This window comes from Oryx dammah, unplaced genomic scaffold (genome assembly GCF_014754425.2).
Source record: "Oryx dammah isolate SB20612 unplaced genomic scaffold, SCBI_Odam_1.1 HiC_scaffold_2, whole genome shotgun sequence".
Taxonomy (NCBI): domain Eukaryota; kingdom Metazoa; phylum Chordata; class Mammalia; order Artiodactyla; family Bovidae; genus Oryx; species Oryx dammah.
In genome coordinates, this window is record NW_024070186.1 from 123,561,295 (window position 1) to 123,586,841 (window position 25,547).

The window sequence follows — 25,547 nt, forward strand, 5'->3', positions numbered from 1 at the left end:
GCCAGGAAGGCCTTTCTCTGCCTCTTAGCCTAGGTACCACATCCTCCCCCTATATTCTCAGCCTTTAGATGGTAGAGCACCCCTCTGTCACTAGTCCCTGATACTTCACTGTCCCTTATGCTTTCCCTACATCCTACCTACCTCTCTATACAAACTCCTTTAGGAAGTTCTACTAAGATTAAACTAAATTTAGCATACCATCTGTTATCTGCTGCAATCCAGACTGATAAGCGGACTAAAAAGAGATTATAGGCTGTTAGAGTGGGAGTGTCCTAGGGAATGACAGAAAGAGCTTTCGGAGAAGAAAAATTAACTGACAAACCAAGATCATGGAGGAGTCAGGTGATCCAGGACTGAAGAGCTGTCTGGAAAGGAAATGTGTGGGCTGTAAATAGAGATCTCTTCCTCAGACACTGGAAGGAGGAATAAAAAGGTCACAAGAAGTTAAGGAAACTCATGACTTATTCTTTTAAGTAGATGGCATGGTAATTTCTTACCATCAAGGGAGCACATGCCAGCAAGGTTATGCTCAAAATCATTCAAGCCAGGCTTCAGCAGTACATAAACTGAGAACTTCCAGATGTATAAGCTGGGTTTAGAAAAGGCAGAGGAACCAGAGATCAAATTCTTAACCTTTCTTGGATCATGGAGAAAGAAAGGAAATTAAAAAAAAAAAAAATCTACTTCTGCTTCTTTGACTATGCTAAAGCCTTTGACTGTGTGGGTCACAGCAAAGTGGAAAATTCTTAAAGAGATGGGGATACCAGGCCACCTTACCTGTCTCCTGAGTAACTCATATGTGGGTCAGGAAGCAACAGTTAGAAGTGAATATGGAAAAAACAAAAAAGGTCAAAATTGAGAAAGGAGTACAAAAGAACTGCACATTGTCACCCTGCCTTCTTAACTTATATGCAGGGTACATCACGTGAAATGCCAGGCTGGGTGAATTACAAGCTGGAATCAAGATTGTCAGGAGAAATATCAACAACCTCAGATATGCAGCCGATACCACTCTCACAACATGAAGTGAAGAGAAACTAAAGAGCCTCTTGTTGCAGGTAAACTAGGAGACTGAAAAAACTGGCTTGAAATTCAACATTAAAAAAAAATAAGAAGAAGATCATTACATCCACTCCCATCACTTCATGGCAAATAGAAGGGGAAAAAGTGGAAGCAGTGACAGATTTTCTTTTATTTGGCTGCAAAATCACTGTGCATGGTGACTGTGCCCAGAAACTTAAAAGATGCTTGCTCCTTGAAAGGCAAGCTTTGTCAAACCTAGACAGTATATTAAAAAGCAGAGACACCACTTTGCCAACAAAGGGCTGCCTATGTCAAAGCTATGGTTTTTCCAGCTATCATGTATGGATGTGAGAGTTGGATCATAAAGAAGGCTGAGTACCAAAGAACTGATGCTTTCAATTGTGGTGCTGTAGAAGACTCTTGAGAGTCCTTTGGACTGCAAGGAGATCAGATCAATCAATCCTAAAGGATATCAATGCTGAATACTCATTGGATGGCTTGATTTTGAAGCTCTAATACTTTGGCCACTTGATGTGAAGAGCTGACTCATTGGAAAAGACCCTGATGCTGGGATATATTGAAGGCAAAAGGAGAAGGGGGAGGCAAAGAATGAGATGGTTGGATATTAGTACCATCCCCAACTCAATGGACATTAATTTGAGCAAACTTCAGGAGGGAGGACAGAGGAGCCTAGATTGCAGCAGTCCATGAGGGCTCAAAGAGTTAGACATGACTTAGCAACTGAACTAGGGACCAGAAGATAAGTTCAAACGTTAAGGAAAACAAGAATGATTTTGATTAGTTAAGGGGAAGGGGGCCAGTTATCAACAATGATAAATATTAATAACCATCTCCGTGTGAAAATTATCCATCTGTATGGCCTGATCATTTTCTCCAGTGGGTCTTACAACTGATGTTAGGATACATCCCTAGGGGCAGATAAGGGATGAGAACTACAGAAAAAAGAAATGAAAAGCCCTGGTGAGAGATAAGCCAGATTATTTCACTATTTTATTCTGGTTATGTTATTTAAAAAGAAAAAGAAAAGAAAAGAAATTAAAGTGAGATGGCTGGCATAGTAGAGAGCAGTTAATAGTCTAAGTGATTTAAAAGTTGAAACAAGGGAGATAGTGTTATCAAAACTGAAAGAGGTAGTTAGACAGTGGGTCTTGGAGTTTGAAACATTAAATGTAAAGTGGTTTTGGGAATGATAATGTCCTGGGACCAGAAGCATGGCTTCCTGAAGTAGACTGGAGCAGAGGAAGTGAGAATAAAACAAATCTGTGCAAGATAAGAACTTGACATCTGCAGATGATGGAAATACTTTAACATAAGGTCCAGTTTTGAAGTTAGAAGGATGAGCTATAAGATGATAAATAAGTGCCAGTGAATATCAGCCCTGTGTAAAATGCTAGGTGCAGGCACATGGGAAATGGCCTGTTAAAAGTCTTTGATGAGAACCCGTCTCACTAGTCAAATTCAAGGTGAAGATTCAGCTTAATGGTGGAAGGTTTTCAGAGAACAGAATACCAAGAGTTTGAAGCAAGATGAACAGATTGAGAATGCATCTAAAGAGTGAGGCCTGAAGTGAAAAAGAATGACAAATCTGAAGATAGAAGTCCACTAGACTTTAGCACTGAATGAATATTTCACTTCAAGATTGTGAAGGTAAAGAATCCACTGCACAGTTATATAAACAAAATGGATATATGAGTGACTGTGGTCATCACTGATATCTATTCTTTTCAAGATTTCTACTGCCCAAGATATACTTTTTTTATGCCTTGTGAAATTTAGCAAAGTAAGTCAACTAAAAGAAAACAATTGGCATCTGTTTTATCAAGTGGACATTATTTAAGAAAAAGAGAATCAAGAAAAAGATCCTCACTCCATCTAATAACTACTATCTTATCATAGAGGAGTCATTGTTTTAATTAGACTTAAAATTTCATTTGGATTGATGCAATGCTGAGCATGATGAATAGTTCAGCCAATAAACAGCCACAATACTTAAATAAACTATGTTTAATTTATTGCTATTATATGCATAGAACACAAGTAAAATTTAAAAAAAACTTTAATACCATTTTATGAAAAGAAAAACAAAAAAAGGCAAAAGCACGTTTCATTCTTCCATATATTAAAGAAAAACACTTCTAAAATAGTTTCTGTTCTTTAAATAGAAATAGAATTCTGGAGTATAATTCTACTTAATAACTAGCTGATAAGTAGTCAGGCTTTGGTCTAAAATCTGTGAGTAAGAAAATAAATGCTATAAAAAAGTATTGAAACACATTTAAATTACTATGCTTAAGCAAAATTCTAAGTGAACAAATTTGAGTATCCAATTAATAAGCTATACATATTCTAGAAATGTAGATAACAATGTTGATTTTTTCTTTAAAGTTGAAATGATAAATTGATTGCAGTCTTGGCATGGAAATTGGTAATATGAGGATCATTTTACCTTGTTTCCTAATTTCATGAGTTTTCCATGTGCTGTTTAAACTTCAGAGTTATCTAATAAGGAGATGGGATTCTTAGTTCTTACATAGGAGAGTATACCAGTCATATGTGCTCTGACACTATATATCACCAGATTTCTATTATTTCTTGACTGTACTGAAATATATTTGCTTTCCTCTGCATTAAAATAGAAGCCCCAAACCAAGGTCTTCAGACATTTTGATATTAGATATATATTTTTTTTTTTCATAAAAGCTACTGATTAGTACTGTAAGATTTTAAGTAAATTATACAAATTCTCTGATCCTCAATGTTCTTAGGGGTAAAATAAAAATAATGATTCCTACAACACATATTCTTGTGGAAATTAAATGAGATAAATTAATGAAAATATATTCTACAAGGCTGATACATGTTATGTATTTATCAGACATTATTGATTCTCTCCCCACTTTGAGAAAAGTGGTTTAGGGAGAAAGTGACAGTCACAGGTGGCTGGTTCCACGTAAAGAACAAAGTTATTGATGTTCTACTGCATTGAGTTTAAATCTTGCCTCTATTGTGTGTCATTTGTCAAGCTTTGATATGTTTAAACTCTTCTAGGGTAAGTTTCCTCATTTGTAAAGTGGGGACAATAATATCTAGCTCAGATTATCCTACAGAGGATTAAATAGGAAATCTATGAAAAGAACTAACATAGTGCCTCTCATTTACTAGCAATTTAAGGAGTATGCTTTTTCCATCTGTCTCCTTTAAAAATATGTATTTTAAAAAATATAATAGCAATATGATTTAAAAGGGATAAAATAAGAAAATAAGATTCTGTATGTTTATATAAATAGGATTTTTAAATCAAACTAATTTTATGATATTGATTTATGTTAAATGATTTAAAGATAGAGCTTTATATTAAAGTTAAGACTGACTCAGGCAAATATGTCAAGAGACCTGAATTCAATACCTCTTGGCCACTAACATGCTATGCAAACATGGGCAAAATCATTAATATCACTGTTCTAATGTCTATAATATAATGTCTAACATGTATAGAATACTTCAAAAGTTTGATTAGTGTAATAAATAAAATACTTTATGTAAAGCTTTTTATACAATGCCTATCCTAAGGGTAAGTTATTTGAAAATATTAGACTTTATTATTCTCACATTTCAATTTTCAAATCAAAATAAGTGCCTTTGTAAAGAATACTTTTGCTCATTTTTAATTGTAGAAATATTAAAAATAAAATATGCTACTAAATATAAAAGAACATAATTATAAAGCATGATTATTAAGACAATTTTATATTTATAGCATAATAAAAATTATTCCAATGAAACATCTCACTTACTCCACCTACTTACACAGAAAGAATTTTTAAAGGAGCTAAGAATGGTGTCCTAAAAGCATCACATGAATAAATATTAAGAACACTAAGCAGAAAAAATGTGCTAAGAGAAAGAGATCCTGCAAAAAGCTGATGCCTAAATTTCATTAGTCTCTCATTGCCGTAAGTCAAGTAAAAGCAGTATGTAAAATAGCTGCTTATAGGAAATTTATTACAGGATGTCTACACTAGCATGTTAAAAAAAAAAAAAGAAGAACAATGCAGAACATGTAGTTATCTCCCTATCATAATTTCAACACAGTATAAAAATAATGCTTTCTAAAAAGTGTTGCCAGCTCTGAGAATAAATAACTTGTTGCTCACTTTCCCCATGGGCAACTTTGCTATTCAATTAAGGATGTGTTGAAGACTTATTGCCATTTATGGTACATAGCCTTTTTGGGGTACACATAGAAGACATACTTCACCAATGCATTTTGATTTTAGTTTCTCTTAAGATTCACTTCTGTGTAATAAATCATGAAGATTGGTACTACGAGCACAAAGGAAAATTATCATAATATGAAGAAAATATCAAACTACAAGGAGGATTAATCTCAACATTTCATAAACTATCAAGTTAAAGAGCAAATAACTAGAAATACTTCATTCAGTTTTAGAAATATTTCAAATATGATTAAAAACTATGCAATCATTAGGATATAAATATATTTGCAAAATATTTTAATTTTTTAAATAAGCAATCATCATTCTATGGTTCATTTAGCTACTGGCTTAAAATTAAATTTGTGTAAGTAGCCAATTTGTCCAGATAAATGAAACAACATGTGACTTTCATACAATGAATATTAATATAAAATAATAGAAAATATTCTTAGAAATCAATATAAAATTTACAAAGAATTCTTAAACTGCTTTGAAAACTTGAAAATAATGTAATTTTCTTGAAAATAATGTAAATTCTTCTGAAAGAAAATATTTACTCTGAACTTACTATTCTTGCAAGTCTGAGATTGACATACAATGAGTTAGGTCCACCGTTTAGGGTTTTGTCATTCACTAGCTTGACAATGAAGTCCTTGAGTACTACCTTTGAAAAATGTGTTGTCAAGGTGAGAAGGTAAATGAGTTGGAAGCCAGAAAACTTTTATATTTTTGAACAAGTCATTACACTTTCATGGAGCTAATTTTTTAAATCCCCTAAAGAAGAGTTATGATCAATGATCCAAAAGTCTCTGCTATTGTTGAAATTCTAGAAGTAGTTGTTTATGAAATAAGATACAGTGAATACAGTAAGACCAGTAATGTTGTTTAATACTAATCTCAGCTCTTGCCATTTGAGAAAATTTAGGAGAAACAAACTAAGATCATGGCATCCGGTCCCATTATCTCATGGCAAATAGATGGGGAAACAGTGGAAACAGTGGGTGACTTTATTTTTGCTGCTGCTGCTGCTGCTAAGTCGCTTCAGTCGTGTCCGACTCTGTGCGACCCCATATATGGCAGCCACAATGCTCCCCCATCCCTGGGATTCTCCAGGCAAGAACACTGGAGTGGGTTGCCATTTCCTTCTCCAATGCATGAAAGTGAAAAGTGAAAGGGAAGTCGCTGAGTCTTGTCCAACTCTTAGCGACCCCATGGACTGCGGCCCACCAGGCTCCTTTATCCATGGGATTTTCCAGGCAAGAGTGCTGGAGTGGGGTGCCATTGCCTTCTCCAGACTTTATTTTTGGGGGGCACCAAAATCACTGCAGATGGTGATTGTAGCCATAAAATTAAAAGATGCTTACTCCCTGGAAGGAAAGTTATGACCAATCTAGACAGCATATTAAAAAGCAAAGACATTACTTTTTCCACAAAGGTCCGTCTAGTCAAGGCTATGGTTTTTCCAGTAGTCATGTATGGATGAGAGAGTTGGACTATAAAGAAAGCTGAGCACAGAATAATTAATGCTTTTGAACTGTGGTGTTGGAGAAGACTCTTGAGAGTCCCTTGGACTGCAAGGAGATCCAACCAGTCCATCCTAAAGGAGACCAGTCCTGGGTGTTCACTGGAAGGACTGATGTTGAAGCTGAAGCCTCAGTACTCTGGCCATCTGATGCAAAGAGTTGACTCATTTGAAAAGACCCTGATGCTGGGAAAGATTGAGGGCAGGAGGAGAAGGGGACAACAGAGGATGAGATGGTTGGATGGCATCACCAACTCAATGGACATAGGTTTGGGTAAACTCCAACAGTTGGTGATGGATGGGAGGCCTGGCATGCTGCAGTTCATGGGTTGCAGAGTCGGACATGACTGAGAGACTGAATTGAATGGAACTGAACTGAACAATGAATGCTTATTGCATTGGATGTTTTGAGAACCAAGGGAACTAGCATTTGTAACAATGAATTTTAAACTCAAATATACTACACAAACTTATCTTTAACTCCATTGTTCAATGTTTGCAAATATTTATTGGCAAGCAGGAGAGGACATACAAGTCGACAATGACTGGGGTAAAAGCTAACAATCTCAAGTTGTCAGGTTAAAGCTGGGGGCCCCAACCTCCAGGATCCAATGCCTGATGTTCTAAGATGGAGCTGTTATAATAATGATAAAAATAAAGTACACAGTAAATGTAGTGTGATTGAATCATTTGGAAACCATTCCCCATCCCCTCAGACTATGGAAAAATTGTCTTCACCAAATTGATCCCTGGTACCAAAAAGGTTCGGCACCTCTGGGTAAAAGTAATGTATGTATCAGCTATATTTTGTTTAATATGGGCAATTTTTTTTCTAAAGTTTATTTCTGGAAAGAGAACAAATAACCCTAGAAAGTAAAGAGTATGGCATCTTTGAACTTGGACTAAACTATGCTTACTATATCTCCAAACTTTCCATGATTTTGACATTTGAATCAGCAAGTTTCCTAACTGTAACTATTTTCACATGGCCTCAGTTAACCTGCCAGTAGCCTTAAGAACACAGTCAAAAGTTCTATTCCAATTAGTATAAGCCAAAAATAATTTAACTGACTCAACTGAAATAGTAAAGAGCCTCGTTTCCCTTGGATTAACATTACCTCATGGTTTTACACATCACTGAATTTCTGTACTTTGAAAAGATGAACTGAATAAGGAATGTTTAGTAGTGTAATTATTTTTTCAGTTTCAATTGACAAATCTTGTTAGTTTCAATTAACTATAGAAAATACCTGGCTTAATTTGTTTCTTGGCTGATTAAACTGTTTCAAGGCTGAATGACATTTATCTAGGTTTATACTTAATGATCAAATAAGTAAAAGAAAACAACTAAAACATAATCTTGCCTTAACTACCTGCTGCTGCTGCTGCTGCTAAGTCGCTTCAGTCATGTCCGACTCTGTGCAACCCCATAGATGGCAGCCCACCAGGCTCCTCCATCCATGGGATTTTCCAGGCAAGAGTACTGGAGTGGGGTGCCATCGCCTTCTCTGGCCTTAACTGCCTACTAGATCTCATATGTCCTTGAATATCTATATGATATTTAGTAAACCTATTGTATATGGCATATTAACCAAATTTGTCTTCTGAATCAGACATATATGTACACACAAATTCAGAAATTATTTCCTTCAAATATATATTTTATTCTACTACTCTTAAATCAAATAGAGTTCCATTGTATTTCTGTTAGAAAAAAGATAATCAAATTTTGGGTAGAAGGTCAGGACTGGAAAATTAGTCATAGGTGTTCTTGTGTAGCAATTATTGCTGAAAGTGTAAATGATCAATTTATCAGAGGACTCATAGGAGAATAACTGCTAATGTTACTTCATATGAGATTGTCTATGCTATTGCCTGTTGACTTCCAATTAGTACTTTGAATCAAGCTCATCCAGATCAGAGGATGGAAAAAATGGCAGTTTGGTACAGCTAATATAAATTGTATGCTTAGGTTTATAATAATTAGTGGATAAGATACAGGAAGAGAAATTCATATTGTGCAAGTCAGGGTTAAGGCTAGCACTGGTGCAATAATATATATATAAATATTTTAAAAATAAAATTAAAATGTGACTTCTAAAAATTTTTTAATTAACAAAAGAGAAAAAAAAGAAATTGCTTCCTTTACTTAGTTCTTTAAGTTTGTAGTGTTTTTTAAAACAATGCTTTAGCTATGTTTTTCCATCAGTAATTCCAAAAATTATTAAATAAAACACTACAATACTGTATCATAGTATCCCTTATTATAACAACTATAGATCTATATTAATAGCTCATAATTGGTCTTATAATGTTCACATAACTTGTTATGTAGATAAGGGTGTACTATTTATTTTTGATCAAATAGTAGAGTATTTTATATATATATATAAGCTAAGATCACTCTATGCACTATTAGAAGTTTTAATAATTTACTAATAGTCATGGATAGTAATTATAAGATTATGATTAAGAGACAAGCTGTGGAATCAGATAGACCTGGATTTTTAATCATAACCTCCACATTAAATAGCTACATAGTCTTGAGCAACTGAGTTTAAAATTCCCATGCTTCCCTTTCCTGTCCATGAAATCAGAAAAGTAACATGACCCACTTCAAATAATCTACCTGAAGGTAAAATGAGAGGAGGCACAGGACAGTGTTGGGCTCCCAGAGTTCACCATTAAATAAGAACTATTGTTACTTGTATTATTCCTTTGATTACATATAATTGTAGATAGAATATTTGCGTCTTTCATATCTGTAGACAAAAATGAGTTCTACTTGGTTTTACTAATACTTAATGCTCACTAGAGCACTCCAATTCTGTATTTTTGAATTGCTAAACATTAATAGTGCTGCAGCTGTAAAAATGAATACTGTATGTATTTTATACTTTCATATTCAGGCCACACAAAATATGAAAAAGACAAATTAATTGATTTCATTCATATTATACAGAATATTCATAAATGTATTTTGTTTAGGAGAGATTGCTTCTTATTCTAAGTTCAAACATTAATCTACCCAACTTCCATTCTAAATGTTTAAAGCTATAATACTTATTATCTAAATAATAAGAGATGCTTTATGTTCTTGGCTTGAATAAAATGGTGGTTTAAGTTTAAAAAAAAATCCAATTCAAGTAAAGGGAGAGAGGCTGAGACCTTTTTCCTCCAGACTCGTGAAACAAGGAATCCAATCTGTACAACTAGTAATAAACCTACTGGGAACACCGATAGGGCAGGTGGAAAAAAAACATGAAATTGGTGCAGTCTATACAACCCTGTTTCAGGAAGAGAGAAAAGAGAAAAATTGCCTGAGAAATCACAAATAAAAAGCATGTTTGAAAAGATATAAGACATATTAAAAGGAAAAATTGCCCTACAACCCAATCCTACTGAGGTAATAAGTACAAATGGTAGAGAGGATTTCTTAGCTGAAGCAGGATAAAAATAAAAATACCAAAACCCCCCAAAACAAGGTAAGGAAAAAACTAACAGCAACAACAAGACACTAAGTAAAATCTTTGCAGTGTCTCTCTTTCAAGAGTCTGATCTATATCCATTTTAATATCAAACAGTTCTACAATTCTCATCCATGTTGATGGCACTTAACTACAAACAGCTCACTTTTTTACTAGAAATATTTTGTTTATGCTATTAATTAATCTGAAAGCATTTTAACAATTAAATGGCCTTAGATATCTCATATAGAGTAAAACAGCCATTTTTAAAGTAGGAAATTTAAATCATAGCATGATTTCATGTTAAGATGATTAAGTGATTAAGGCTGAGGATCTAATAAGGATAACACATGAAGACAATTTATGGGAAAAGTTTGGGAACTAAATAAATAACAATTGAGGCACTTTTCTAGGAGATCAGAAATCTACTTTTGCTGTTGAATGAAGACCACTAGGAAACGTAAAAAAAAAAAGAAGAAAAAGAAGACCATTTCCATGTTGCTGCTCAGAAAATCAAGACCATTCTATATTTGTCCTATACCCTGAAGTTACCAGCTTAAAATGTATCCAAGCTGCAAGTAATTCCATAACAAGTGTAAAATATATGATAAAAATAAGAGCTACTTAGAACATCTGCATATGTGTATTTTGGGAAGCCGGATCTTCTCAAGGGAATTCCTATAAACAAATTTAGAAGAGAATGTTAACTCTGGCAGTGTTCCAGTTGATTTCATGTAAAGCTGATCCTTCCTCTTTTTGTCAATAACATCTATAAGTCCCTGGTTCTTAAGCTATTTTGTCCTTATGTTATTTCCTTCCCTCTGTTAGTAGTTTAGTGACACTGACAGAAAAACACGGTGATCTTAGAGGAAAGGTATGCATATTAGAAGTGTCAGCCCCTGCATGGGGAAATCCAGTTTAAGAGATAAGCTTGTTGTGCTTCTATTAGAACAACATAACTCCGTTATCAATTACCAAACTGAGTTCTATGAGCTCAAAATATAGGTGCTTTTTAAACATAACAGAAATAGATGCTAGCAATATTTTTCTCTATACAATATTTTCAAATATGAGAAGGAAAAAAACCATATCATATTTCTATAGCTTGGCTTATCCCATGCTTATCCCTTTCAGAATGGTGCTATTCTTGATGAATCCCAAGATGTTACTTGTAAAGTCACTTGATGCACCAAGTTGGTTCTTTTGTTCACTGATGTATCAGATCCATTTACAAATTTACTGGGCAATGGATGTTGAATCTGAAAAGAAAGATCCTGGGCTTTACAAACTGCAGTAAAATCAGAAAAAAAAAAAAAAAACTGGACTATTTCACTGTAAAGATGAGATAAGCAGCTTTGCTTCTAAAGACAAAAAGATAAAGCTATATAAGATGAATCCCTGAATGATATAAGAAGTAACCAAAATGTACAGCTCTAATTTTCCCTCCTGCTACAAAATAACTGTCAATACAGCATTTTTACATTATACTGCAATGATAATAAAATACAAGAAATATATTTGTATACATGTATAATATGCTATATATATAAATTATATACTATATGTGTATACCACATGCACTACATATTATGTACACATATAATGTTTTATCTAATTTCTCAACTTGGCTAATATTAAGCTGATATGTGATAGAGACATAGAAATATGTTCTCATTTTTATATGGTACTTTTTAAATTGAATATTATAACCAAAATGCTAAATGAAAGATGTTTCTTTTTCATCATTTTGTACTCTTTATTCTTTTAATATAAATTTATTTATTTTAATTGGAGGTTAATTACTTTACAATATTGTATTGGTTTTTGCCATACATCAACATGAATCTGCCACAGGTATACACATGTTCCCCATCCTGAACCCCCCTCCCACCTCCCTCCCTGTACCATCCCTCTGGGTTGTCCCAGTGCACCAGCCCCAAGCATCCAGTATCATGCATCGAACCTGGACTGGAGATTCATTTCATATATGATATTATACATGTTTCAATGCCATTCTCCCAAATCATCCCACCCTCTCCCTCCCCCTCTCCCACAGAGTTCAAAAGACTGTTCTATACATCTGTGTCTCTTTTGCTGTCTCATGTACAGGGTTCTTAATTCGATGTTACTTGATATGTTTCTTTTTCACTCACTTGTAAAGTATATCATAAATAAAATGAAAGTGTTCATTACAAGTATAAAGATATGCACATTATTTTACTTCAAATTTGACTAATGTGTTCATTTTACTTCATGATCTATTGCTGATATTTGGGTGCCTATCTTTTACTTTTTAAATTGTTACATGATCAGTGAGAATTAAACCCACTCCAGTGTTCTTGCCTGGAGAATCCCAGGGACGGTGGAGCCTGGTGGGCTGCCGCCTATGGGGTCACACAGAGTCGGACACGACTGAAGTGACTTAGCAGCAGCAGCAATCCAAACATCCAAAGCATTTCTTACCCAATCCTATAGCAAATATCAGTAAAGATACTTAATTCTATTTAGGTGGTATTTCTTCTGATATTTTCAATAGGAATTCAAAATGTTTCCCATTGAAGATACCAAGCAACATAAGCAGGGTCTACATTATAATAATAATCTTGGTATTTAAAATTTTGATTGCTTATTTTAGGATTAGTTCTAGATATAAAAATTTTTACTATATATTAAACCCCATTCCAAGTCCCTTATTAAGAGAAAATATAGAAAAATTGTCCCAGAAATTGTATTTTAAAGCTCAAATGTTAATCAACAAAATATCTCTATTTGGGAGATGATTATATTTGTATATACTTAAAATGAGGAGTTCATGTCATCTTAAATGTACATTTCTGTGTGTATATATATGCACGGGTTCTCATCTAAGATCAGTGACCTGAAGGAAAGAATCTGACATTTGCAACTGTTTTAGAATCTTGTCTACTTCTTATGAAAGTATGATTTTGGACTGCTCAGTTAACCTTTTGAACCTCCATCACTTTGAATGGAGCACTTTTTATACTTTACTGGACTATTCTCATAGTGATAGCATATAATTTGCTTGGCACACTGAAAGCTCTTAATTAATGAAGATTACTAAAACAGTGGTTTGTTATTGCTTATTCCCTGGGCTAGTTTCAGGTTTAAACTCTGAAACCTAGATAATATTTTGGAGTTCTGGTTGCTATTCTTGTTTCTCCTTTATAAAATGTAAACCTATATCCACAACACATTTCCTTCAATCCTGTGGAGAGCATAGTTGATAGAGCTGGACTAGTCTACCATCCTGGTTTGCTCAGGATGATGAGCTTCCCAAAATTCAGAACGTTCAATGCTAAAACTTGGCAGTAGTAGTAGCAGTTAGTTGTTCAATCCCATTCAATTCTTTGTGACTCCTTAGACTGTAGCTTGACAGGCTCATTTGTCCATGGGCTTCTCCAGGTAAGAATACTGGAGTGGATTGCCATTCCCTTCTCCAGAGGATCTCCCCAACCCAGGGACTGAAACTGGGTGTCTTGCATTGCAGGCAGATTCTTTACAATTTGAGCTACAGGGGAGTCCTTAAAACTGGGAAAATTTCAAGTATATTAGAAAGGTTGGGCACTCTACAGTGATGACCCAAAATTTTTCCTCTTTTTTTTCTTAACAATATTTTAGCCAGAAAATTTGCTAGCATCTCGCTATCTCAGTTGGACCCTCTAACTAGTTCCGGCCAATGGAAATAAGGTGTGCACTGCTGAGCCAGGTAGCTAAGTATCCAATGTACCTCTCCAATGCTCTTTGCTTTTTATCTGCTGGCAGGTGATAACAAGTATGGTGATCATAAAGCCATAAGATCACTGATCCCCACAAGATGGAGATAGCCTGGGGTTCTGAATCACTGCTTGGAGGAGGTTTTTTTTTTTTTTTTTTTCCCCAAACCTCATCAAATTGCAGTGAGAGAGAAATAAAATTCATTGTGTTAACTCATTGAGATTTTGGAGTTGTCTGCTGCATTAGATGGTGTGCCTAATTAAAACACAGAACTTATTTTTAAGTAATATTGGAAGCAAATGTCATTTATCAATTTTTCTTGCCATAAGAGATGGCACACATGGCAGCTACAGAAGGGCTGGTCTTCATTAACAATACACTACTCTAGAAAAAGTTCCCCTAGCAACTTCAGATTATTCACAGATTTATTTATTGCTTTCAATAGCCTGAGCAGGCAACTATATCATTTCCTTCATTCTAGAAGATTAAAAAAAAAAAAAAAAAGACTGAGTGGTCACTTATTTCCTCCTAATTTGCACAGATAAACACCAATCCAAAGAATAAACTTGTGAATTCTGATATGTTTTTTGATTAAGCTATTTTACATAGTCTATAATAATATATACATACAAACATATCTCATATATACTGTAGAGCAATAATTATAGTGAAAACATGTTCATTTCAAGTGAAGATATCTATTACTGTTGGACTAGAATGTTATCAGGTGTTGCAAAAACTGATAGTCTAAAAATTTCTTATAAATACGGCCATTCTGAGAACATGCATTCACCACACATTATGTGTGCATGCTCAGTCGCTTCAGTCCTGTTCAACTCTTTGCTCCTCTGTCCATAGCATTCTCCAGACATGAATACTAGAGTTGGTTGCCATTCCCCCTTCCAGGGAATCTTCCCGACCCAGGGATCAAACCCATGTCTTCTGCATCTCGTACATTGCAGGTGAATTCTTTACCACTGAGCCACTGGGAAAGCCCACTTCACATTATGCAGCACTGTTAAGAGGTTTGGGTTTTATTGTTTGTTTTTTTCAAGTTTTCTGGTTCCTTGTCTTAAGTCATATTTATTCCAGTTCTTAAGATATCCCTCTTTCTATCTGTCAGTGACCTTTAACTCAAACAGTCATAACATAATGAAAGCATTAAGTTAAAGAAACTAATGTTCCTTTCCTCCATGTCATGGAAACAAGTCTGAAACTTAAACACAATAATCCTGTTTAAAATTAAGAGTTGAAACTTATTACATTCTAATTTAAAAAAAAAATTTAGCATTAGAGGTGACAATAGTGGGTTTTAAAACAAGACAAGGTGAGAAGAGGCAGGATTATGTTGAAGTAAGAAAAATATGAGACTGAACTTATTGTTTAAAAATTAATACTTAGCAAAATTATTTCAGGATAAGAATAATTTGTTCTTATGGCTGAAATAAGACTTTAACTGGGGAAACACTTATTTTCACATGAAGATAAAAGTGAGAAAGAAACAACTTACAATATATTGCTGGATTAGATCACCATTTCAGCCTTATGTCAAAGTATCTAGAGTTGAGACTGTTTTCAAAAATTCTATTCTCCCTCCAAAACTTGTTTTGTTTGCAATCTCCAAAGTAATTTCATCTTTAATATCTCCCTATACTATCACATCCCTTGTTCTTTTTACCCTTACTTCCTCAATGAGTGGTACTTTTCCAGTAATTACATTTACTAGTAGCTCCTTCTTTAAATCCATATACTCTGTCTTCAGCCATCACTTTTTCTCTATGGCTGTGTCTTTAAAAATAATAAATTATCCACCTTCTAAAATTATCTATGGCATCTGGAATTGCTAACTATCCATTCCTTTAAATGCTTAGAATCTTGGTGGTGGTGGTGGTGGTTTAGTCGCTAAGTTGTGTCTGACTCTTGCAAACCCACGGACTGTAGCGTGCCAGGGTCCTCTATCCATGGGATTCTCCAGGCAAGAATACTGGGGTGGGTTGTCATTTCCTTCTTCAGTTTAGAATCTTAGGCACAGCATAAAAGATACTAGGTATTTCTCCAAATGCTTGATCTCGCTTTTGATGGGTTTCTCTATTTCTACCATCCTCAGGATATAGATGCCCCTTAAGGGTGCTTCTCACTCTCTAGTGCTCTTTCATTCAAGTATTTATCTCTAGTCACTTCAATTTACCTTCAATTTACCTCTATTCAAAACTGTGGTCTTTGGCTCTAGATCCAAGTTTTACTTGAAATACAAATTGACAGATGTTTGCTGCTGCTGCTGCTAAGTCGCTTCAGTCGTGTCCGACTCTGTGCAACCCCATGGACTGCAGCCTTGAGTTAAAATATGCAGAGGATGTACTGAGTCCAACATCCATTGGGCTAAATTCAAACTCTTAGTTATATCCCATAATCCATCATTTCTCCTTATTTCCCTTTATTCTGATCATTTCAATTGGTTTAACTTGTTTAGAATATTTTTAAACTTTTAATTGCTTATAAAAATTTATTCATATAATTAAAGTTTCTGCATGCTTCTCACTCCACTTCCCTCTTCCTATTCTCACTGTGAACATCCCAGCAGAGATCCTCACTGAAGTATGCATATAATATAGGAACAAATCAGTTTTAGTTATTCTACATCCTTGTGGACTTCTCTCTTTGACTAATAAATTTTCATCCATCTTTTCCTATAATAATTCATTCAGATATATACTCCTAGATTAATCTTAGCTCATATCTGCTCCTGTCTCTCTCTTGCTCAAAGTTGATCTCCATTTCTTCCCAAATTAAGAATTAACACTGAAACTAGAAGCTTCCTCAATACTCCTTAGAAGGGCCTTTAAACTTACTGTTTAAGTTTCTGTTTAAACTTACTGTTTAAGTTTAAACTTAAGTTAAACTTAAGTTACTGTTTAAACTTACTGTTTAAGCCAAGCAAGATGGTTTTTGCCCTCCCCCAAAAGGCTCCTTGCTCCTGCTAGCTCTACACTTTCCACCTAGTAAGTTCCAGTTAAGTTTTGAAAACTTTAAGACCTACCTCTAAAAATCCACAAAAGTTTTATATCTCCCTTTACCAAAGGCCATTTGATAACCCTCTTCCTTGAACCCACAAAGCACTTTCTTTGTATTTCACTTATGATATTCATCTTACCTCAAATAAAGGAATTTCCTGTGAATTGGCTTTTTCCTAAAGATGATTCAAAGTTTCTTGTATGCAGTCATTATATACTAATGATCTTTGTATTTCTCAAGCACTTAGCATGTTATTTTATACACATAGTATTTCCTAAAAAGAGGTTCATCTAAATGGAAGAGCATCCGGTGTAAGGCATTGTTTTAGAAACAACTGAAATACCAAATTGTCTAAATATACATACTTGAGAGTATATATAGAGTGTATAGTGTATAGTGATTTAGATGCAGTAAAACTTGAATAAAGTTAGATGATTATGTAGCAAATTCATTCTGAGTAAGTATCATCTGATGATGAACAAGTTTTCATCTAGTAAAAAAAAAAAATATGGAACTAAAAAAAAGTCACCTTATTTTTTGAAAGTGCCATGGATTTGCAAGGCACAGTTACACCATAAAAACTCACATAGAATTTTTTTCTGATTTAGGTAAAGCAATATAAATCTCTTACTCATCTCTCTATATATTTACATATATATGTATATATACATATGGTATAACATAAAAATGACATATTCTGTTAAAATGTAAAAATATTGTCAATTTGAACTTTTAAAACATAAAGAAAGTATTATACTATCAAACAGTAAAATTTTCTCTTCAAATTTATCAGATAATTTGTATTTCTAAGAAGTAAATATAAAAAAAAGCAGATCCTAGGCAGGCTCCAAAATATCTCCCAGTGCTTCTTACCTTCTGGTATTTATATCTTTATGTAAACTCTTTCCAAACTGTACTAGAGTTGTTAAGTGTGACCAAAAGCTTATAGCAGAAATGATGGTATGTAATTTCCTAGATTAAATTATAAAAGACAACAGCTTCCATTTAGACACTCACCTGCTCGCTTGCTCTCTCTCACCCATGCTCTGAGAGAGCAAGTTGTTCTGTTGCAAGAAGTCTGGGGCCAAGTCTTCATAGCTAGGAATTGCAGCTTCTGGTGAAATCACTGGAGAACTAAGGCATATGACAAACTAAAGACTGCCATCAGCCATGGGAGCAGACTTGTAAGCACCACTTGAGCCTTGAGGTAAACTGCAACCTTGTGAAGAGCCCTGAGCCAAAACCAGCAAACCTGATAACTAACCCTCAGAAACTTTGTGAAAAAATCGTTGTGTATTTTAAGCTGCTTAAATGGATACTTTGTCATGAAACAATAGGTGCTAACTATAGGTATACAGATATGGAATTGATAACCAATAATGTGTATCTTAAGATTTTGTTGACTATGATTTTTATTAACTGTATTAAGTATACTAAATATAAGCATTTATATTATAAGAATTTAGACTCCCATTTAATAAAAGTAATTGCAACCTGTTACTTACTAAAGATCTGACTTCTTGGTGTTCATAAAACCATGACAACTGTGGGTTATTTTTCTCTTTTTAAAAAATCAAGTGTCTTAAGGACTTTTGTTTACTTTAGTATTTCTCAAAATAACGATCCCAGGTAAGTTTCAATGTGTACTTGAAGATCAGAAATACAGAATTTTCAACAACTGTTTGGGCATAGCAGGAAAGAGCCACAGGTCACATGAAAAAGATAAAATAGACTGCTTCCCAGATCCCTTCTTGTGTTTTCTTAAACTCAGCTTTTAGATTTGCTACAGGCAAGACAGACCACAGATTTCTCTCCTCCATGATTCAATGAAACATATATATATATTTATATATATATATGTATGTATTTATTTATTTATTTATTTCCAGTGGGTTTCTGGGATTCTCAGAGTGGGTCAGATCATAAAATGAAATAAATTAATTCATTAATATTTTGTATGTAAATTAATGCTATGGTATACTCATCATTATATCAAGACTTTATCTTAAAAATATTGCTTAAAAGATTTAAAAGCACTTTAAATTTAATTCTGATTTTTTTGGTATCTCCAAAATTTCATATTCTTCCTAGTAAAACACCAGTGGAAAACAGAATAAATGTATACTATATATCAAATAAATGAGTCTTGGTACTTTTTTGTGTCCTACAGCAATGCGGTTAATTGGCTCCATCAATCTAAATGATACTGTGATACTGAGATTTTATTAATAAGGTGACTATTCAGATGATTTATAATTTGTATAATTCAGAAATAAATTTTAACTGAATTCATTATATATAATATTATGTCATTTCCATAAATATGGAATATCTTCATTAGAGGAAAGTTGGGCCTTTTTTATTATTTTCATACTTTATGTGAATGCATATAAAATTTTTAAACAGTTTTATATTTTCTTATTACCAAACATGAAAAGAAAGTGAATTCTTTACAGCAGAATGTTTCAGGTTACTTACATAGCTAAACTTTATATATGTTATTTTATATTATAAAAAATGAAAATGTTAATAAGCTAAAATATGAACTAATGATTATTTAAATCATTTTGAAAATAAACATTAGGCAATATTGGAAGAAAACAGACTTTTGAAAAGACTTTATGTTTACTACAGGAGATACACCATTAATGTTGTCAGAGCCAAAGTGTCCATCAACCACTATTATTTTTAAAAACTGACTGTAACAAAAGTAAAAATGTTTTAATGCTTTGCATTGAACTACTGTTAGTTAATTCATGTATGAAAAATGATTTTTATATTTCTCCATTTAAAATGTCAAGAAAAGCAGATTCTGCCATTAAAGTGCAATCATTAAACTCTTTTCTTCTGTAGAATTTAAATCAAAAGTTGAATTGGTATATTAATCTTTTATAGCTGAATACTTTCTACATGTAAACAGCATTTCTGCTTCAAACAAGAAGCATGTGTCAGGCTTTTGTACTTTTAAAAATTTGCTGTCCTCCTTTTCTGGTAGGCAGAAGATGGCTAGCCTCTACTGATCTTGGGAAAACAAGCATAATGCTTATTTTTGTTTGTTTTTTCATATAACTTACTTTAAAAACAAATTACTACATCCTAAAACAGGCTACATGGAATTCATATGTTCATTTTTTAAGTTATACAATTATTTCTATAGTGCTATATATGATTTTACACTCAAGAAGCTTAATTTTATTCCATAATTAATTTTGAAGTTTGTACAGTAAAAATTTCCTATCAATATCCTGCATATAAGCAAATCAGAGATGAATACCCAACTTAACTAAATTAAAAAAAATCACTTTAATAAGAAACTCTGTTACATGACATAGGAAACAAAGAGATAGGTAGATGCACATATGGACTATTAAGGTAGACAAATCAAGTGGATTGGTAGCTTTACTGAAGGTCAGAATATGACATACACAGAGTGATTTTTGAAAACTGTGAAAAAAAAAAAGACTTTCAGAAAGCTTACAGGAAAAATCCTTATATTATTTTTGCATTGTCCACTGAAATATCAATTAGCTAGCGTAGTTATGTGTGTTCTAAGATGCATATGACAGTCCTTAAATACTTACCACAGGAACGGAAAAACAAGGATAGATCAAAGTCAAGCCTAGGGAAGGAATTTTAAAGGTGTACTAAAGATTTTTTTTTTTATTTTTATCCTAAAGGTGAATTTAATGCTAAGAATTGATAAAGTCCTATATGCTTGGAATCAGGAGTTAGATTATTTTATTTCACCTTCAGGATTCCCTGATGGCTCAGATGGTAATGAGTCTGCCCCCAATGAGGGAGACATGAGTTCAATCCCTGGATGGGGAAGATCCCCTGGCGAAGGAAATGGCAACCCATTCCAGTAATCTTGTCTGGAAAATTCCATGGCTGGAGGACCCTGGCTGCCAATAGCCCATAGTGTTTCAAAGAGTCAGACACTACTGAGCAACTTCATTGAGTGTCAGTAATAGAATCAAAAATATTAGATGTAAAAGTACTTTTAGATCTTAATATGAAGTGGTGAGATGGCTTAGGTTATTCTGTTTGTTTTGTAGTGCTAGCCTCTGTGTGTAATAAAATATAGGACTTTACTTTCTAGTTACTGTATCAAACATCCTGTTAAATTTCAGTTTTTTGTTTGTTTGTTTTTTATTGTTCTCTTGAATTGGTTTGTGCTGGTTTCGTCCCTAAGTCTTGTCTGACTCTTGCAACCCCGTGGACAGTAGTTCCCCAGGCTCTTCTGTCCATGGGATTCTCCAGGCAAGAGTACTGGAGTGGGTTGCCATTTCCTTCTCCAGGGGATCTTCCCAACCCAGGAATCGAACCCAGGTCTCCTGCCTTGCAGGTAGATTCCTTACCAACTGAGCTACAAGGGAAGATTTAATTTGTCTTAACCTCAATTTTTGTGCCAAAACACATTTTCATATTTTATAACAAGTTCTTTTTGACTGCAAGATATCAATCAAGCTCACCACTACTCTATACATGTACAAAGATGGACTGTTTGGATCACAATAAACTGTGGAAAATTCTGAAGGAGATGGGAATACCAGACCACCTGGCCTGCCTCTTGAGAAACCTGTATGCAGGTCAGGAAGCAACAGTTAGAACTGGATATGGAAAAACAGACAGGATCCAAATAGGAAAAGTACGTCAAGGCTGTATATCGTCACCCTGCTTATTTAACTTCTATGCAGAGTACATCATGAGAAACGCTGGGCTGGAGGAAACACAAGCTGGAATCAAGATTGCTGGGAGAAATATCAATAACCTTAGATATGCAGATGACACCACCCTCATGGAAGAAAGTGAAGAAGAACTAAACAGCCTCTTGATGAAAGTGAAAGAGGAGAGCGAAAAAGTTGGCTTAAAGCTCAACATTCAGAAAACGAAGATCATGGCATCTGGTCTCATCATTTCATGGCAAATAGATGGGGCAACAGTGGAAACAGTGGCTGACTTTATTTTTCTGGACTCCAAAATCACTGCAGATGGTGATTGCAGCCATGAAATTAAAAGACGCTTACTCCTTGGAAGGAAAGTTATGCCCAACCTAGACAGCATATTAAAAAGCAGAGAAATTACTTTGTCAACAAAGGTACATCTTGTCAAGACTATGGTTTTTCCAGTGGTCATGTATGGATGTGAGAGTTGGACTGTGAAGAAAGCTGAGCGCCAAAGAATTGATGCTTTTGAACTGTGGTGCTGAAGAATACTCTTGAGAGTCCTTTGGACTGCAAAGAGATCCAATCAGTCCTTCCTAAGGGAAATCAGGGCTGGGTGTTCATTGGAAGGACTGATGTTGAAGCTGAAACTTCAATATTTTGGCCACCTGATGCAAAGAGCTGACTCATTGGAAAAGACCCTGATGCTGGGAAAGGTTGAGGGCAGGAGGAGAAGGGGACGACAGAGGATGAGATGGCTAGATGGCATCACCGATTCAATGGACATTGGTTTGGGTAGTCTCCGGGAGCTGGTGATGGAGAGGGAGGCCTGGTGTGCTGTGATTCATGGGGTAGCAGAGTCGGACACGACTGAGCGACTGAACTGAACTGAACTGAACAAAGATGGAAACTGAACTGAACAAAGATGGAAAACATGAGCCCCAAATGTACTTTATTTGAAATCTTTAAGAAAAAATATAAACAGAAGGACGTATGGGTAAGGCCATCAGACACATTCTTTACATAAAAATATATATACATGCTTTAACCTTTCCTAATTCTTCTGCTGCCTTTTTCAACCTTTGTAGTCAAGTAATTATTCTCTCTAGTTTTATTTATGTCCTTTTTTCTCTCTTTGATTTTTACATGTCTCTACTCTGATTGCAATCCCCTGTATTTTTTTTTTCTTGAGGATATATATGAAAATATACCCTCAAGACTTCCAAATGAAGTTTAAAATCTTCTGAGAATAAGTGTGCCCAGTATGCAGCTTAACAAAAAGCACCCTGTCAGTTAGTACCGAGTCATGGAAAGTTAAATGTAAAAGGTAAGGTAACTCAACACTGAACTGAAACTTTAACGCCGTTAAAAGAGGACATATCTAACTGGAGAGAAAAGTGTATGTGTTCTTCCTTCATATGAAAACTTTCAAAATAAAATAAAAACAAATGCAATTTGTACTAATATATACATGAATAGAAAAATTTACATTCAAATACTTAGCTAGGAATTAGTTAAGAGGTCCCCTACTACATTCCATCATTTGAAAACTAACAGAAGTAAACTCTGGAGTTAGTGCCGTCTTCAAACATAATTTGCATGTGGCAATGGTAGCAGCTTAGGTAGCTGAACCAGCTGATCTGAGGCTTGATCCTTGCCAGACTCAGTCCTTTCTATTTATGAATATTTATCCACTGTGAAATCTCCTGGAATATCCAACCCTCCTCCCAAATTCCAGAAATTCTGCATTTCTATTAGCTCTTCTGGCAAAGTCTGGCAGGCCAGTGACTGTCTCCAGGCCACTTATTTTCTACTTGTCACCAGAAGTATTTTTGTAACATAGAACTGTCATTTCACTCCCTTGATGCTAATTAATGGGTTCTCAATAAATGCCAAATTCTTTAGAATTCTATATGAGGCACTAACCACATTGCCAACCTCATCCCTAAGTACACATGCTGTATTACAATGCCAAATACAAGAGCTGTTTAAATACATTATGGTATTTGTGTGTGCTTGTGTTCAGAACTTTTCAACTGCTCTTCTATTTTTTTTTTTTCTAGCTAGTTAATTTCTAATTATTTGAATATTCATTTAAAATGTCAAATTCTGTTAAAGCAATCTGAGTAAAATGAACAAAGCTGAAGATATCAGGTTCCCTGACTTCAGATTATAATACAAAGCTACAGTCTAATACATATATATATATATACACACACACATATACATATATATGGTACTGGTACAAAAACAGACACATCAATGGAACAGAATAAAGAGCCCAGAAATTAATCTGCAAACCTCTGGTCAATTAATCTAAAACAAAGGAGGCAAGAATATATAACCCATTATATACAAATAACTTATTTATACATAAATAACTTATACAACTCAATATAAAAAATAGTTTAAAAATGGGCAGAAGAATTGAATGAAACTTTTTCCAGAGAAAGTAAACAGCTAACCAGCACCTGTAAAGATGATAAACATCACTAATAACAGAGAAATGCAAATTAAAAAAAACACAATGAGGTATCACCTCACACCTGTCAGAATGGCTAGCATCAAAAAGTCTAGAAATAACTAGCATTGCCAAGGTTGTGGAGAAAAGGAATACTTGTACAATGTTAGTGGGAAGGTAAACTAATGAAGCCACTATGGAAAACAGTATAAAAGTTCCTCAAAAAACTCAAAATAGAGCTACTCTGTAATCTAGTAATTTCACTCCTGGGTATATATCCCAAGTAAACAAAAACACTGCACTTCAATGTTCATAGCATTGTTTATTCACAATAGCCAAGATATGAAAACAACCCTAGTGTCCATCAAAAGATGATGCTTGCAGTGGAATATTATAAATATATATGTGGAATTTTACTCAGTCATAAAAAAAATAATAAAATTCTGCCACTTGCAACAACATGGATATACCTGGAAGTTATTATGGTTAGTGAAATGGTTAGAAATTATGTTAGAAATTATATATATATTTATATATAAATATAATTATATATATTTTTATATAAATATAATTATATATATATAATTATCAATAATATAAAAACATATATATAATTTCTAACATAGTTAGAAATTATGGTCAAAGACACGTATCCAGTTATCACTTATATGTGTGATCTAAAAAAATAAAATGAATGAACCAAACAAAACAAACAGACTTACACATATAGAGGAGTGGAGACAGAGAAGAGGATGGGCAAATTAGGTGTAAGGGATTAAGAGGTACAAATTACTATGTATAAAACAAATAAATAACAAGGATACATTGTACAGCTCACAGAAATACAGTCATTATTTTATAATAACTTTAAATGGAGTAGAATCTATAAAAATATTGAATCACTTTGCACACTCAAAACTAATATACTGTAAATCAACTATACTTCAATAAAATAAATAAACAAAAATAAAATGAAATGCCAAATCTGTGTAAAGCATTCCCTCAGATAAATTCAAACTCTGCATCCTTTAATCACCTCCCTTCTAGTACTCTTACATTAAATTTAATGATTTCCTTATATGTCCTTTATCACCCACCAGACCAAGGGTTGATTGAGAAACTTTAGATACTGGACCCCATATATATTTGATCTTAGTTTGTAAACAGAGCTTTATATTATTACAGTCATATTATTGAGTCCACTTTTTGTCTATAAACTATTTTGTGTAAGACTGCAAAATTAAATAGTTATCACAGGGATATAATACAATCCTAAAATAATCACTGTCTGTCCCTGTACAGAAAAAGTTTGTTGACCTGGGCATTGACTGAAAATTCTTAAATATGATATCCTGTGCCACATTTATCTTTGTATATTCACAGGCTTGTATAATATCTGAGGAAAGGATAAAAATAGTTGTTGAA